Consider the following 16,089-nt stretch of genomic DNA (forward strand, 5'->3'; position numbering starts at 1 on the left):
TTGAATATTTAATTCTCTGTTTTTAAGTCCTAAAAGAACATAAAGGATTAATTTAAAATGTTTTTCATTTTATGCCTGTTGAGTGAAAGGGAAAACAGACATCTTGTGGTTTTATGTAGAAGTTTAAAATTCTAAATTTAGTATTTTGAAAGCTTATTAAAATAGCTGATGAAAAACCTTAAATGGAGAAGAACAATAAGTTAGCCAAAATTTACAGATTATATTTAATGTTTGGATAAACACAGTAAGTGCTAGAAAAATCTTGATTAAAATGATACCTACTGTGATTAGAGTACCATAAAATTTTATCTCTAGGAACATATTCACTTATTTGAAAAGTTGCTTCTTGAAGTAAATATTAAATGCAATGCAAAATTCTATAAACTGCTGAAAATAACAAAGACTAAGCAGTAATTGTAAAATCAGTATTAAGAGACCATTTCATAAAAATGATCTAAAAATTTCAATGAGACTATTTAGATTCTGATTTTGTTAAAATTAAGATGGAAATTTATTTCTCTACATGTCTATGCAGATTTTTGGATAAGTGAAAGTGAGCCAATTTGTGGGGGAGGGCAGGGGGAAGAGAAAGACCAAGGACGATGACTTCCAGGGTAGGGACCTTGGGAGAGGGGTGAGCTCAGCAACGTCCTGCAGAGTAAGTGCTAACAGGAGGACCAGAGACAGCAGGCTGCCTGAGACCCTCACAGGACTTTATCCCTGGAGCCCACAGGCCCTGGCCTGACTGCTCCTAATTTCTGCCCATCATAGCAAGGAAGACAGTCTGCACATACAACTGTCAAAGCAAGGCCACTTGCAGGTGCATGTCTTGTGTAAAGTGTGGCACGTAGGCCCTCACCAGACAGCTTCCCTGGCCAGCCACCCCACAGATTCACCTTCCACCACCTCACTTGCTACCATTACCACTCCTTCCTGACAGGTTAGCTTGCTCTCAAACTGACCTTTACAGTTTCAGCTGCCAATCAGATAAAGGACCTGCTTTTTCCTTACATTTGGCATGCTCATTTTTCTAAAAGTAGATTTCAAAAAGTTCTAAAATAGTTTCATATCAATGACCTACAATAAAGGTTTTGAAATTACTGCAGTAATTAACAAAAGTCCACATGCTAAGGTTATCTGATGAAGATAACCCAGATGCTGCCGTTTGTTCAGCTAACGTTAAGTGGTGGCAACTCAGAATATGATCCCAGTGAGACCTGCCTGGAGGGCGATTCTGGAGGATGAAGTTATAGAAAGAGCTCTGAGGCTCAAGAGGGCAACCAGAGCAGACACCACAGCCTTTGTCCTCTCACCAAATCCCCAGAAGTAACAGATGATCCATTATAAGCAAATACACATGTGAATCTATGGCAGCACCAGGAAATAAAGGGGACTCTGGTGAGACAGAAATGGGAGGAGTCCTTCCAAGCTGGAGAGAAGATAGGAATGGGTTTGAAGAGGGAAGATGCAGCCTTGAACAGGTGCAGGTGAGAACTGAGGGCAGAGGGCTTTGTGAAAAGTGAAGCACTTAAATGATGAAAGTTTAAAAAAACAATCTACACTTTATAAACTTCTGAATATTAAAGATGAATTTTAAGAATCTGAAAAAAGTATATAAAAAGGGAAATAGTTTTTACAAATAGATGAGAATCAGATTCAAAGTAAAGTTCTCATCAGAAACTAACAGAACAGTATCTACAAAGTATTGGAGGAAAATGACTTTGAAATCATAATTTTATTTCCAAGTAAACAGAATATTTTCCGACATATATGCGTTAGAAAATTTTTAAAACCCACATCATTCTCTTAGAAAGAGAACATATTTCAGCAGGAAATAAATTGACCAGAGGGTACTTATGTTTCTAGTAATGGTGGATTAGGTGATTCAGACCTACCAACTCACTTGGAATAATTAGAAAAGAAAAATAACAGGGTCAAAATTTGGGACAGGACTGAAACCCAAAAAGGTTTGGAGCAACTTTTCTTCTGGAGGCCTTGTGGATCCAGAAGAGGTGGCTGTGAAGCTTAGTGTAGCTTCACAACAGCCTCCTGAGGCAAAGGAGGAACAAAGCTCAAGAAACAGGGCTGCCTATTGTAGCAAGGAGAGAGCGCACATGGAACTGTCTGTGGGGAAAGCAATGCCAGAGAAATCACTAGGCTTTGATTTGGGAACCAGAGTGTAATTACTAACTGGATATAGCAAAGTTTAGCTTCAAATCACTCAGTCTGTTGCTGGTAGTGCCCTTAACCTCATGCCCAAAGCTGATATAAATCCTGTTGAGATAAAAAATATATCATCCCAGGGAGGATTAAAGATGGCAGCGTGAGAAGTGAGACAGAGGCTTCCTCCTAAAACCGTATTATACTATGAAAATATAATTAATACAACTAATCCTGAGAGAGCAACAGGAAAGAGGCCTGCACCAGATTGCATACACCTGGAGATAAGAGCAGACCTCACGGAACTGGGTAACGTACCAAAGCTGTGCCCTGGCGGGACCCAAGCACTTCCCCCACCCCAGCTCACCGGCAGAAGACAAACTAAGTGGGGGATGGCGTGGAGGCCTGGGACTGCTGAATACCTAGCTCCAGAGATCTGCTCTGGGAGCACAAACCTACATTTCATGGTGTTTCATAATACTCTTGTGATTATGGGGTTGGAAAGCTGGGACAGGCGGAGTTTCTGGGGAGACTGGGATCCCAGCTGCTTGTGGAAAGCAGGGATCCATATCCAGCTGCTCTGGGACAAAAGCTTACACCTGTGTGCTTGGCCAACTGTTTAAGGCTGTGGAGACAGGCAGAGCAGCCGGAACGCAGGAAACAGCTCTTTTCTCCCCCATGGACCAATCCCACTCCCCTGCAACCCTGGACATTGCTTCAGGGGCTGAGCAGCTCCAGAGAGTAGAGATTCTGGACACTAGAGGGCGCCATATACAAATATGAAATGCCAAAGGAACCTGGTACAGAGTAAAATTAAGATAAATCCAGAGAAAGATGACATGGGCCTCATGACTCTTCCTGAAAGGGAGTTCAAAATAAAAATCATTAACATGCTAATGGAGGTATGGAAAAATATCCAAGAACGCAGGAATGAATTCCGGTCAGAGATCCAATCGTTGAAGAGCACAATGGAGGGTATTAAAAGCAGAAGGATATGGTGGAGGAGATGATAAGTGAAATAGAAACCAGAGAAGAGGAATACAAAGAAGCTGAGACACAGAGAGAAAAAAGGATCTCTAAGAATGAAACAATATTGAGAGAACTGTGTGACCAATCCAAACGGAACAATATTCGTATTATAGGGATACCAGAAGAAGAAGAAGAGAGAGAGAAAGGGATAGAACGTGTCTTTGAGGAGGTAGTTGCTGAAAACTTCCCCAATCTGGGGAAGGAAATAGTCTCTCAGGTCATGGAGATCCACAGATCTCCCAAAACAAGGGACACAAGGCAGACAACACCAAGATAAACAGTTATTCCAATGGCAAAGATCAATGGTGACAGACTGTTAAAAGCAGCCAGAGAGAGACATAAGACCACATACAAAGGAAAGCCCATGAGCCTAACATCAGACTTCTCAGCAGAAACCTTACAGGCCAGAAGGGAGTGGCATGATGTATTTAATGCAATGAAACAGAAAGGCCTGGAACAAAGATTACTTTATCTGGCAAGATTATCATTTAAATTTGAAGGAGGGATTAAATAATTTCCAGATAAGCAAATGCTGAGAGAATTTACCTCCCACAAACCATGTCTACAGCCTATTTTGGAGAGACTGCTATAAATGGAAGTGTTCCTAAGGTTTAATAGCTGTTACCAGAGGTTATAAAATCACAGTAAAGAAAGTAGAACAGTTAATTACTAAGCAAATGCAAAATTAAATTAACTATCCCCAAGGTCAATTAAATGATAGACAGAGTACAGAATATGATACCTAATATATAAAGAATGGAGGAGGAAGAAAAAGGAGGAGAAAAAGAAAAGAACCTTTACATTGTGTTAGTAATAGTATATTAAGTGAGTTAAGTTAGACTCTTAGATAGTAAAGAAGTTAACCTTGAACCTTTGGTAACCACGAATCTAAAGCCTGCAATGGCAATAAGTACATACCTATCGATAATCACCCTAAATGTAAATGGACTGAATGCACCAATCAAAAGACATAGAGTCACTGAATGGATAAAAAAACAAGACCCATCTATATGCTGCCTACAAGAGACTCACTTTAAACCCAAAGACATACACAGACTAAAAGTGAAGGGATGGAAAAAGATATTTCATGCAACTACTAGGGAGAAAAAAGCAGGAGTTGCAGTACTTGTATCAGACAAATAGACTTCAAAACAAGGAAAGTCACAAGAGACAAAGAAGGACATTACATAATGATAAAGGGGTCAATCCAACAAGAAGATATAACCATTATAAACATCTATGCTCCCAACACAGAAGCACCTACATATGTGAAACAAATACTAACAGAATGAAAAGGGGAAATAGAATGCAATGCATTCATTCTAGGAGACTTCAACACATACCACTCACTCCAAAGGACAGATCAACCAGACAGAAAATAAGCAAGGACACAGAGGCAATGAACAACACACTAGAACAGATGGACCTAACACACACCTACAGAACTCTATACCGAAAAGCAGCAGAATAGACATTCTTCTGAAGTGCACATGGAATATTTTCAAGAATAGATCATATACAAGGCCACAAAAAGAGCCTCAGTAAATTCAAAAGATTGAAATTGTACCAACCAGTTTCTCAGAGCACAAAGCTATGAAACTGGAAATAAACTACGAAAAGAAAATGAAAAATCCCACAAACACATGGAGGCTTCACAACATGCTCCTAAATAACCAATGGATCAATGACCAAATAAAAACAGAGATCAAGCAATATATGGAGACAAATGACAACAATAATTCAACACCATAAAATCTGTGGGATGCAGCAAAGGCCGTGCTACGAGGAAAGTATACTGCAGTACAGGCCCACATCAGGAAGGAAGCAGTCTAAACTCACAATTAATGAAACTAGAAAAAGAGCAAATGAGGCCCTAAGTCAGTAGATGGAGGGACATAATAAAGATTAGAGCAGAAATAAATAAAATCGATAAGAATAAAACAATAGAAAGAATCAATGAAAGCAAGAGCTGGTTATTTGAGAAAATAAACAAAATAGGAAACTCCTAGCCAGCCTTATCAAGAAAAAAAGAGAGACTAGACACATAAACAGAATCTGAAATGAGAAAGGAAAATCACTACGGACACCACAGAAATACAAAGAATTATTAGACAATATTATGAAAAATTATATGCTAACAAACTGGATACCCTAGAAGAAATGGACAACTTTCTAGAAAAATACAACCTTCCAAGGATGACCAAGGAAGAAACAGAAAATCTGAACAGACCAATTACCAGAAACGAAATTGAACTGGTAATCAAAAAACTATCTAAGAACAAAATTCTGGGACCAGATGGCTTCACCGCTGAATTTTATCAAACATTTAGTGAAGACCTAATACCCATCCTCCTTAAAGTTTTCTAAAGAGTAGAAGAAGAGGGAATACTTCCAAACACATTCTATGAGGCCAGCATCACTCTAATACCAAAACCAGGCAAAGACACCCCAAAAAAGAAAATCACAGATCAATATTCCTGATGAACATAGATGCAAAAATACTCAACAAAATATTAGCAAACAAATTAAAAAATACATTGAAAAGATCATCCATCCATCATGATCAAGTAGGATTTATTTCAGGGATGCAATGATTGTACAACATTTGAAAGTCCATCAACATCATCCACCACATTAACAAAAAGAAGGAATAAAACCACATGATCATCTCCATAGATGCTGAAAAAGCATTTGACAAAATTCAACATCCATTCATGTTAAAACTCTCAACAAAATGGGTATAGAGGGCAAGTACCTCAACACAGTAAAGGCCATATATGACAAACCAACAGCCAACATCATACTTTAACAGCGAGAAGCTGAAAGCTTTTCCTTTAAGATCAGGAACAAGACAAGGATGCCCACTCTCCCCACTTTTATTCAACATAGTTCTGGAGATCCTAGCCATGGCAATCAGACAACACAAAGAAATAAAAGACATCCAGATTGGCAAGGAAGAAGTTAAACTGTCCCTGTTTGCAGATGATATGATATTGTACATAAAAAACCCTAAAGACTCCACTCCAATACTAGAACTAATATCTGAATTCAGCAAAGTTGCAGGACACAAAATTAATACACAGAAATCTGTGGCATTCCTATACACTAACGATGAACTAGCAGGGAGAGAAGTAAGGAAAACAATCCCATTCATAGTTGCATCAAAAAGAATAAAATAACTAGGAATAAACCGAACCAAGGAAGTGAAAGACCTATACACTGAAAACTACAAGACACTCTTAAGAGAAATTAAAGAAGATACCAATAAATGGAACATTTTCCCATGCTCGTGGATAGGAAGAATTAATATTGTCAAAATGGCCATCCTGCCTAAAGCAATCTATAGATTCAATGCAATTCCTATCAAAATACCAACAACATTCTTCAACGTATTATGGAAAATCTTTCTAAAATTCATATGGAACCACAAAAGACCTCGAATAGCCAAAGCAGTCTGAGAAGGAAGAATAAAGCTGGGGGCATTACACTCCCCAACTTCAAGCTCTACTACAAAGCCACAGTAATCAAGACAATTTGGTACTGGCACAAGAATGGACCCATAGACCAATGGAACAGGCTAGAGAGCCCTGATATAAACCCAACCATATACAGTCAATTAATTTATGATAAAGGAGCCATGGATATACAATGGGGAAATGACAGCCTCTTCAACAGCTGGTGTTGGCAAAACTGGACAGCTACATCCAAGAGAATGAAACTGGATTATTGTTTAACCCTATACACAAAAGTAAACTCAAAATGGATTAAAGACTTGAATATAAGTCATGAAACCATAAAACTATTAGAAGACAACATAGGCAAACATCTCCTGAATATAAGCATGAGCAACTTCCTGAACGCATCTCACTGAGCAAGGGAAACAAAAGTAAAAGTGAACTCATGGGACTACATCAAACTAAAACGTTTCTGTACGGCAAAGGATACCATCAGCAGAAGGAAAAGACATCCTACAGTATGGGAGAATATATTTGTAAATGACATATCCGACAAGGGGTTAACATCCAAAATATATAAAGAACTTACATGCCTCAACACCCAAAAAGCAAATAACCCGATTAACAAATGGGCAAAGGATATGAAGAGACAGTTCTCCAAAGAAGAAATTCAAATGGCCAACAGACACAGGAAAAGATGCTCCACATCACTAATCATCAGGGATTAAAACCAAAATGAGATATCACCTCACACCAGTAAGGATGGCCAACATCGAAAAGACTAAGAACAACAAATGCTGTTGAGGATGCGGAGAAAGGGAAGCCCTTCTATACTTCTGGTGGGCATGTAAGCTAGTTCAACCATTGTGGAAAGGAATATGGAGGTTCCTCAAAAAACTGAAAATAGAAATACCATTTGACCCGGGAATTCCACTCCTTGGAATTTACCCAAAGACTACAACTTCTCAGATTCAAAAAGACATATGCACCCCTATGTTTATCGCAGCACTTTTTACAATAGCCAAGAAATGGAAACCACCTAAGCATCCATCAGCAGATGAATGGATAAAGAAGATGTGGTACATATACACAATGGAATACTATTCGTCCATAAGAGAGAAACAAATCCTACCATTTGCAACAACATGGATGGAGCTGGAGGACATTATGCTCAGTGAAATAAGCCAGGCAGAGAAAGGCAATTGCCAAATGATTTCCCTCATTTGTGGAGTATAACAATGAAGCAAAACTGAAGGAACAAAATAGCAGCAGACTCAGAGACCTCCAAGAGTAAACTAGTGGTTACCAAGGGGAGGGGTGTGGAAGGGCAGGTGGGGAGGGAGGGAGAAGTGGATTGAGTGGTACTATGCTTAGTACAGATGGTGTGGGGGATCACGGGGAGAACAGTGTAGTCCAGAGAAGGCACATAGTGGATCTGTGGCATCTTACTACACTGATGGACAGTGACTGCATTGGGGTAAGGGTGGGGACTTGATAATATGGGTAAATGTAGTAACTATATTGTTTTTCATGTGAAACCTTCATAAGAGTGTATATCAATCATACCTTAATTTTTAAAAAGCCTAAAAAAAAATATATATATATATATATTGTCCCAGGCTTTAAAGTATTTACATAATTTTTCATATACAATGTCTGGCACTTAACTAAAAGCCCTCAGGCATATGAAGAAAGAGTGATGTGGTTAAAAACCTTAAGAAATAACAGACAATAGAAATAGACATATAGAGGGTCCAGAACATGGCATCTTCAGATAAATATAATTAACATGTTCAAAAAAGTAAAAAATAAGTTTGGAAATTTCAATAGAGAATCAGAAATAAGAGGAACCAACTAGAAAACTAAAAAAAAGCACAATAACAAGTAAGTCAGTGGATGGATTTAATAGCAGATAACCTGCAGCTGAAGAGATAATTACTGAACTGGATGGTAGGTTTGAAGAACCAGGGTGAAGCACAGAATGCCAGAAGAATGAAAAATAAAAGAGTGGGAAACAAACATCAAAGATATGAGATGGCCAACATATCTGCAACTGCAGTTCTTAAAAGAAAGAGGAGAGACAAAGTGGGAAAGAATTATCTGAGGAGATAAAGGCTAAGCAATTTCCAAATTTGATCAAGGGGTGCTAGGAATCCCAAACAGATTTAAAAAGTAGACAGTCATATTTATATAAACAAAGTGAAACAGATGAAAATGAAAGCCAAAGAGAACATCTTTAAAGCATCCAGAAAAAACCTTAATTTTAAAGGAGCAACGGATTGACAGATAACTTCTCAGTAGAAACTATGGGAACAGGAAGACACTGGAATGAAATCTGCAAAATGTGAAAACACCTGTCAACCTAGAATTTTATAACAAATACATCCTTTCAGAATAACATAAATATAAACATTTTCAGATAAACAATACAATAATTAGGCATCACTACTCCTACACTAAAGGAATTACTAAAAGGTATTCTTCAATCAGAAGGACAATAATTCCATAGAGGATTGAAAATGTGGGAAGGAATGAGGAGGAAAAAAATGATAAATGTTTAGGTAAGTCTATATTAGTGGTTCTCTGATCGGAGCATGGTGATTCCCTCCATTTCCCAGAAGCACTTGGTAATGGCTGGGGAAAGTTTTTACTGTCATAACTGAAGGGAAGTTGCTGGTAGCATTTACTGGGTAGAGGCCAAGGATGCTACTAAACATGAAGGCCAGCCCCCCACAAAAAAGAATTATCCCACCCAAATGTTAATAGTTCTAAGGTTGAGACACTTGATGTAAAGCCTTTGAGGGTTTAACATATATAAAGAATTAAAATGTATGACAAGAGCAGCAATATGTGCCGGGATGATAGGATAAGGTAACTTAAGTCAAGGATATATGTTGTAATCTCAACAAAGATCAAAATAGTAAAAAGTGTATAATTACTAATAGGATAATTAAAATTAAGCAATGAATTAAAATGCAAGCAAGCAAGAATGGAATAAAAGAACACAGAACAGGCAGGACAAATACAAAGCAAATAGAAAATGATTTAAACTAAAACATATCATGTTACATTAAACATAAATAGGCTAAATATTCTAATTAAAAGGCAAAGATTGTCCAACTGCTTTAAAAACACACAATGTGTTAATAAAAGGTATACTGAAAATGTAAGACTATTATAAAGTTTAAAAAAAGATGTAAAAAATTTATTAAGCAGACATTAACCAAAAGAAAACTATTACTAGATGAAGTAGATCTTATAGCAAAAACACTACTAGTGTACCTATTGATGCAAGCACTAAAGATATAAGAATTCTAAATTTGCATAAATTCACAAAATAGACTCAAAACATTAATGAACATGACCAAAGTGACTTATAAATATTAAATTCTATAAAAAATCTAAAGGATAATATAGTTCAAAAACAATAGTCTCTATTATTACATTATTTGTAAGTTAAAAAGTAAAATTAAGAACATAAAAATACTTCCATGAGATATATGCACACGAATGTTTAGAAAAACTAAAAATTAGAAAAAATTAAATACCCATCTCCAAATTGTGAAATAACTTTTGGAGTGAAAATAGAGCATACAGACCAGACTGACTTATTCACACTGACATTCCACATGCTACCCTTTATTAGTGAGTGGAAAGAAAATAGGTTGCAGCATATCATATACTGAAAAATTCCACTTATGTTTAAATACATGTTCATGTATGGTTAGAAGTGGTCATGAAGGATACATTCAACTAGGGATCATGAAACTATGCTCACAGGCCAAATCCTGTCTTCTACTCAAAGTACTATCATAACACCATCATGCCCATCTGTTTACTTATCATCTACGGCTATTTTTGGGCTACAAGAACAAAGTTGAGTTGTTTCAAGAGACTGTTGGCCCATAAAGCCAAAAATATTTACCCTCTGAACCTTGAAGAAAAAGTGTGCCTACCCTTCTATTAAATTATGAATTATGGTTAGTCTTTTCTGCCTTACACATGTATATATCATTTTGAGTTTTTAAAAAAATATGTACTATTTTTATAAATTTAATCACATCTTAAAAAGCATTGACAGAAAAAGATTACAAACTCTAGAGAGAGAAAACTGTGAACATGGCTTTCATCTTTACATCTATCAGGGGCTATATGCAGACAACAACCCAACCAAAGAAGGCCTTTCTGACAGAGCTGTGTGGAAGATAAAGAATTCCCATTACTTGAAAAGTAGAAGACCTCAAAGCTTCATTCCAAAGATGAGTTCTATACAGTGATGAACCATTGTGAACTACTAGGCTAGAAAATAGATTGCCAGGAAATAAAAGCATCATCTGAGTGCAACAGAACTGCAACCTGAAAGTGGGGTCAAAAATCAAGGAACATATACTTCAGATCACAAAAGCATCTGCATGAGACTGGAAACAGATCAAAAGAAAAGAATGTCTTGGAGTCAGGAGAAAAATCTTGGAAAAGAGATTACCATATGGAAATGATGATTCCTTTATAACTAACCACTTAAAGACCCTATCTAGCTATAATTCATTAATTTTTCCTACAAACAACTCCTGATAAAAAACCCATCAGCAACTCTATTTCTCTAAACCAGGTTTCTTGATGTTAAAACTACCGATGTTTTGGGTGGACTAATACTTTGTTGTGACAGGCTGCTGTAACCACTGTAAGACATTTAGCGGCACATTCCTAGACTCTACGTCCTGGGAGCCTGGACTGCTTCTCCCAGTTGTGACTCCTGAAAATGTATCCTGACATCACCGAATGTCCCCAGGGGGCAAATCACCCTATAAATTATGGGTTGGTAAACTTTAACTGCATGCTATTTTAGATTTTGCAGCCATACTGTTAGTTTCTGTCATGACTACCCAACTCTGCCATTGTGCCCAAGTAGCCATAAATACTAATGAGTATGGCTGTTCCAATAAAGCCTTATGTATGGATAATGAAATTTTAATTTCATATACCTTAATCTGTCATGAAATATTCTTTTAAATGTTAAAATATATATTGTAAAATACAAAAACAATTTTTAACTTGTAGATATACAAAAACAAGCAACAGGCCAAATCTGGTCCCTGGTCCCTAATTTCCTATTAATCCTTGATCAAAGCTACTGCTGCCAACTGAAGCCAGTAAGCCTATTGTTTTAAGAAGGATAGAGTTAATTCAGAGTCTTACTGGCCCATCACGACAGTCCATTTGAGAGAGCCACTATCTGGGAACAGTTTATAAACTTTTTTTCAACAATGGATGCATGCAGAAAAGTGACATTTACCAGTGTATCCAAGCAGTGTGTCAAGGATGCGTCTGGTTAGTGTCTTAAAAAACAGACTGCACATGCTGCTGCTGTCCATCCAAGAGCAGGCAGGGACTAGGACTGCTGCTACTCATTTTCCTAAAGAATTCCACAAAGGACATGAGAACCAGGCTCACATTGTTTTTTCTTTTTTTTTTTTAGCTCTTCCTGGCTGTGGTTAAGGGGCTGTGGTGATCTTGCTAATACAGGTGAGAACGGAGGCACGACATCTTCACAGCATGGGCTGTCCAGCTGGCAGGGGCCTCTGCAGCCTGCATAGCTCTTCTCCCCGGTGGGGAATGATAACATTTCACTTTACAATCCACCACACAGCCTGGTCCCAAAGTCCTCCCTGAGATGACTTCACCTCTGAGGAAAGGTCCAGATTGCACAACATTGCTACTTGGCTCAGACCATTGGTATTGTGGAATCGTTTGGTATGTGATTTAGATGTGTCATTCCAAACAGCCACCTTCCTACTCTGAACATCAAAGTGGCAGCCCTATCCAAATGTGATGGTAGAGACGATCAAAAATTAAAATGCATATATTTAAAGTATACCTGTCAAGCCATGACCACAATCAAGAAAATGAGTGTATCTATCACCCGCAAAAGGGCCCCTAAGACCCTTCCTTGGTAATCTACACCTGCCTGACTGCCAAACACCCAATCCTGTCTTGTGCAACCACTGACAGGCTCTCCCTATATAGGAAAGTTTGCATTTTCTACAGTTTATATAAATGGAATCACATATATATCCTCTTGTGTAAGACTTGTTTCATTCGACATAACTATTTTGAGATTCACCCATTATCATTGCTAAGTAGTGTTCTACTGCATGGATACCTTACAATTTGTGTATCCAAAACACATTGATGGAAATTTGGATGGCTTCCACTTTCTGTCTAAAACAAAGAAACCTGCTATGAACATTCACACACAAGAATTTGGACGCATGCTTTCATATCTTGGGTAAGTTTATAGGAGTGGAATGGTTGGGTAATTGTAGATGCACACTTAATTTTTGAAGAGGGGCCACCAAACTTATTTTCTAAAAATGTTTATGCCATCTTACATCGCTACAAGCATTATATGAGAATTCTAGTTACTCCACATACTTGCCAAAACTTGCTGTGGTCATTTTAATTTTAGCCATTCCAATAGGTGTGTAGTGGTGGCTGAGTTTTTAAGTTCCATTTCCTGGATGCTATTTGTGTACCTTCTTTGAAGTGTGTTCAAAGCTTTGGGCTGTTTTAACAACTGGGTTGTTTTTCTTCTCACAGTTCAATTTTAAGATTTCTTTATTCCTGATACAAGTCCATTGTCGACTATGTATTTTCTAATATTTTTCCCAGTATGTGGATGGCTTTTCATGTTTTCAACAGTGTCTTTTGACGAGAAAAAGATTTCAGTTTTGATGAAGTTATAGTAATTTAAAAAATACTTTTTTTATTGCTCTATTTAAGAAATGTTTGCTAAATGCAAGGTCACCAAAACTTGTCCCAGTTTTATTCTACAACTTTTATACTTTTGCTCTTACATTTATCTATGATGAATTTTTAAAATTTTTGTTTTGTATATGACTGCACAATTATTCTAGTACCATCCCTTTCTACATTAAATTGTTTTGGTACCTCTGTTGAAAACCAATTGACTGCAATATGTTTAGTCTATTTCTGGACCCTCTATTCTGTTCCACTGATTTACATGTCTAAGTTAACACAATATCATACTATCTTTATTCCTCTAACTTTATAACTAAAGTATTGAAATCAGATAGTGTTAGACCTTTTCTCCAAAGTTGCTTTGTCTATTCTAGGTTCTTTGCATTTCAATAGAAATGCTAGACTCACCCTGTCATTTAAAAAATTTAAAAAAAGGCCTGCTATCATCTTGTCTTCATGACAAATCTATGGATGAATTTGGGAGAGGATTGGGAATTTAAAGCTGAGTCACCTGACCCATATACAATATGTATCTCTGTTTATATATGTCTTCTTACATACACCTGCCTCAGCAGTACTTTACAGTTTTCAGGGCAGTAATCTCATACATCTTTTTGTGAGAACTATTTTTAATATTTCACATTTTAATGCTACTGTAAATTGTTTTTTCTTTAACTTCATTTTCCTCTTGTTAATATACGGAAATAACCTTGATTTTTAAATATTGATCTTGTATCCTGAAACTTTACTAAACTCTCTTATTAGTTGTAGGAGCTTTTCTGTAGGCACTAGAAGAACATGACATTTGTGAATAAAGCCAGTTTTACTTCCTTTCCAATCTGGATCCATTTTATTTCTTCATATTACCTTACCATACTGTCTAGAACATCCAGCAAAATGCTGACTAGAAGTGGTGAGACCACATATCCTTTCATTATTTCTGATCTTTAGGAGAAAACATTGTATTTCACAATTAAGCATGACGTTAGCAGTAAGGTTTTTGAATATGTCCATTATCAGATTTAGGTTCACTGCAAGTTATAATTGGTGAACCTACAATGATACATCATTTCCACCAGGTCCATAATTGACAGTTCCCTTTTGGTGTGCATTCTGTGGGTTTGGACAAACATATGATACATACCCACCATTGGGGACAAACGTAAAATGTATACCCACCATTGGTGTCACACAGAGCAGCTGTACTCCCTAAAAATCCCTGTTGCTGCATCTGTGCATCCCTCCCTCTCCCTAACCCGATCCTTTATTGTCTCAATGGTCTTTTCTTTTCCAGAATGTCAAAGAGTTGGAATCATACAGTCTATAGCCTCTTCAGGTTTGCTTCTTTCACTTAGTGATACGCATTTAAGGTTTCTCAAGGTCTCTTTATGGAGTGATAGCTTGTATCTTTTTAGTGCTGAATGAAATACCCATGTCTGGATAGGTCAGTTTATTTATCTGAAGGACAACTGCTGAAGGCCATCTTGCTTACTTCATGTTTGGGCAATTATTAATAAAACTGCTATAAATAACCTTGTCTAGGTTTTTGTGTAGGTATTTGTTTTCAGCTCCTTTGGGCAAATACCAAGGAGAATGACTGCTGGGTTGTATGGTTAAGAGTGTGTGTAGTTTTGTAAGAAATTGCCTAACTGCCTTCCAGAGTGGCTGCCCATATGCATTCCCACAAGCCATCAATGAGAGCTCCTGATGCTCCACATCTTTACCATCTTGTGACGGTGTCAGTTTCTGGATTTTGGCTGTTCTCACAGGTGGAGAGTTGTATTCTGTATTTTAACTTGGAATCTGTGCTAATTTTAAAATTGGTATTCGAAAAAGCAAAGTAGAAATTTTGGATAACTATGTATTTGTCAATTTCTCCTTATAGTTCTATCAGTTTTTGCTTCATGTTATTTTGAAGCTGTATTGCTCAGTATATAAAGGTTTAGGATTGTTGAATCTTTTGAGAATAAATCCCTTTATCATTATGCAACAGCTCTTTGTGACTGCTAATATTCCTCTTCATCTGACCTGCATCATCTTACATTAATATAGCCATTCCACTTTTCTTTTGATTAGTGTTACCATGGTATGTGTTTTCCTATCCTTTTAGTTGTCATTCATTTGTATTTTTATATTAAATGTGATTTTCTTTTAGGCAGCAAAGAGCTGGGTCTTGCTTTAAAGAAAAATCATTCTGACAGTCTCTGCCTTTTAACTGTGGCATTTAATTTACAGTTAATATGATTCACATAAGTATCTTTTAGATTTTTTTTATTCCACTTTGTCTCTTTGTACAGGCTTATTAGCTATAACCGTTCAGTGGTCAATTTATGGCTTAAAGTTACACACTTCTAATTTAGGCAGCTCATGGGGTTCCCCCTCACTGAGCATAAGGGTCTTACATCTTCCTTCCTCTAGGTTTCTACAGTGTACATTTCACTTCTACTCATGCTAGGAATCTCAAAATACACTAGGATTGTCTTAGTTCAATTGTTAAAAGACATTGTATTATACAGCTAATTTTCTTTTTTTCTTTTGGTATCATTAATATACAATTACATGAACAACACTGTGCTTACTAGATTCCCCCCATTACCAAGTCCCCACCACATACCCCATTACAGTCACTGTCCATCAGCGTAGTAAGATGCTATAGAGTCAGTACTTGTTTTCTCTGTGCTATAGT

At 37.1% G+C, this 16,089-nt stretch overlaps 2 protein-coding genes across 7 annotated transcripts in view; one reads left to right on the forward strand and one right to left on the reverse strand.

The window, feature by feature from the left end:
- CENPP (centromere protein P) overlaps positions 1-16,089 on the reverse strand; it is a 266,012-nt gene that overhangs the window by 27,224 nt on the left and 222,699 nt on the right. The gene's annotated exons all lie outside the window — the stretch shown is intronic.
- The window catches only part of ECM2 (extracellular matrix protein 2), a 76,022-nt gene that overhangs the window by 26,548 nt on the left and 33,385 nt on the right, over positions 1-16,089 (forward strand). The window contains exon 2 of one of the 5 annotated variants that reach the window (XM_057498436.1): positions 12,121-12,167. The exons of the other annotated variants lie outside the window; for them this stretch is intronic. The gene's annotated coding sequence lies outside the window, so the exon portion shown is untranslated. The remainder of the gene's footprint in view (positions 1-12,120; positions 12,168-16,089) is intronic. 5 annotated transcript variants of the gene reach the window in all.

This window comes from Manis pentadactyla, chromosome 3, assembly GCF_030020395.1.
Source record: "Manis pentadactyla isolate mManPen7 chromosome 3, mManPen7.hap1, whole genome shotgun sequence".
Classification (NCBI taxonomy): domain Eukaryota; kingdom Metazoa; phylum Chordata; class Mammalia; order Pholidota; family Manidae; genus Manis; species Manis pentadactyla.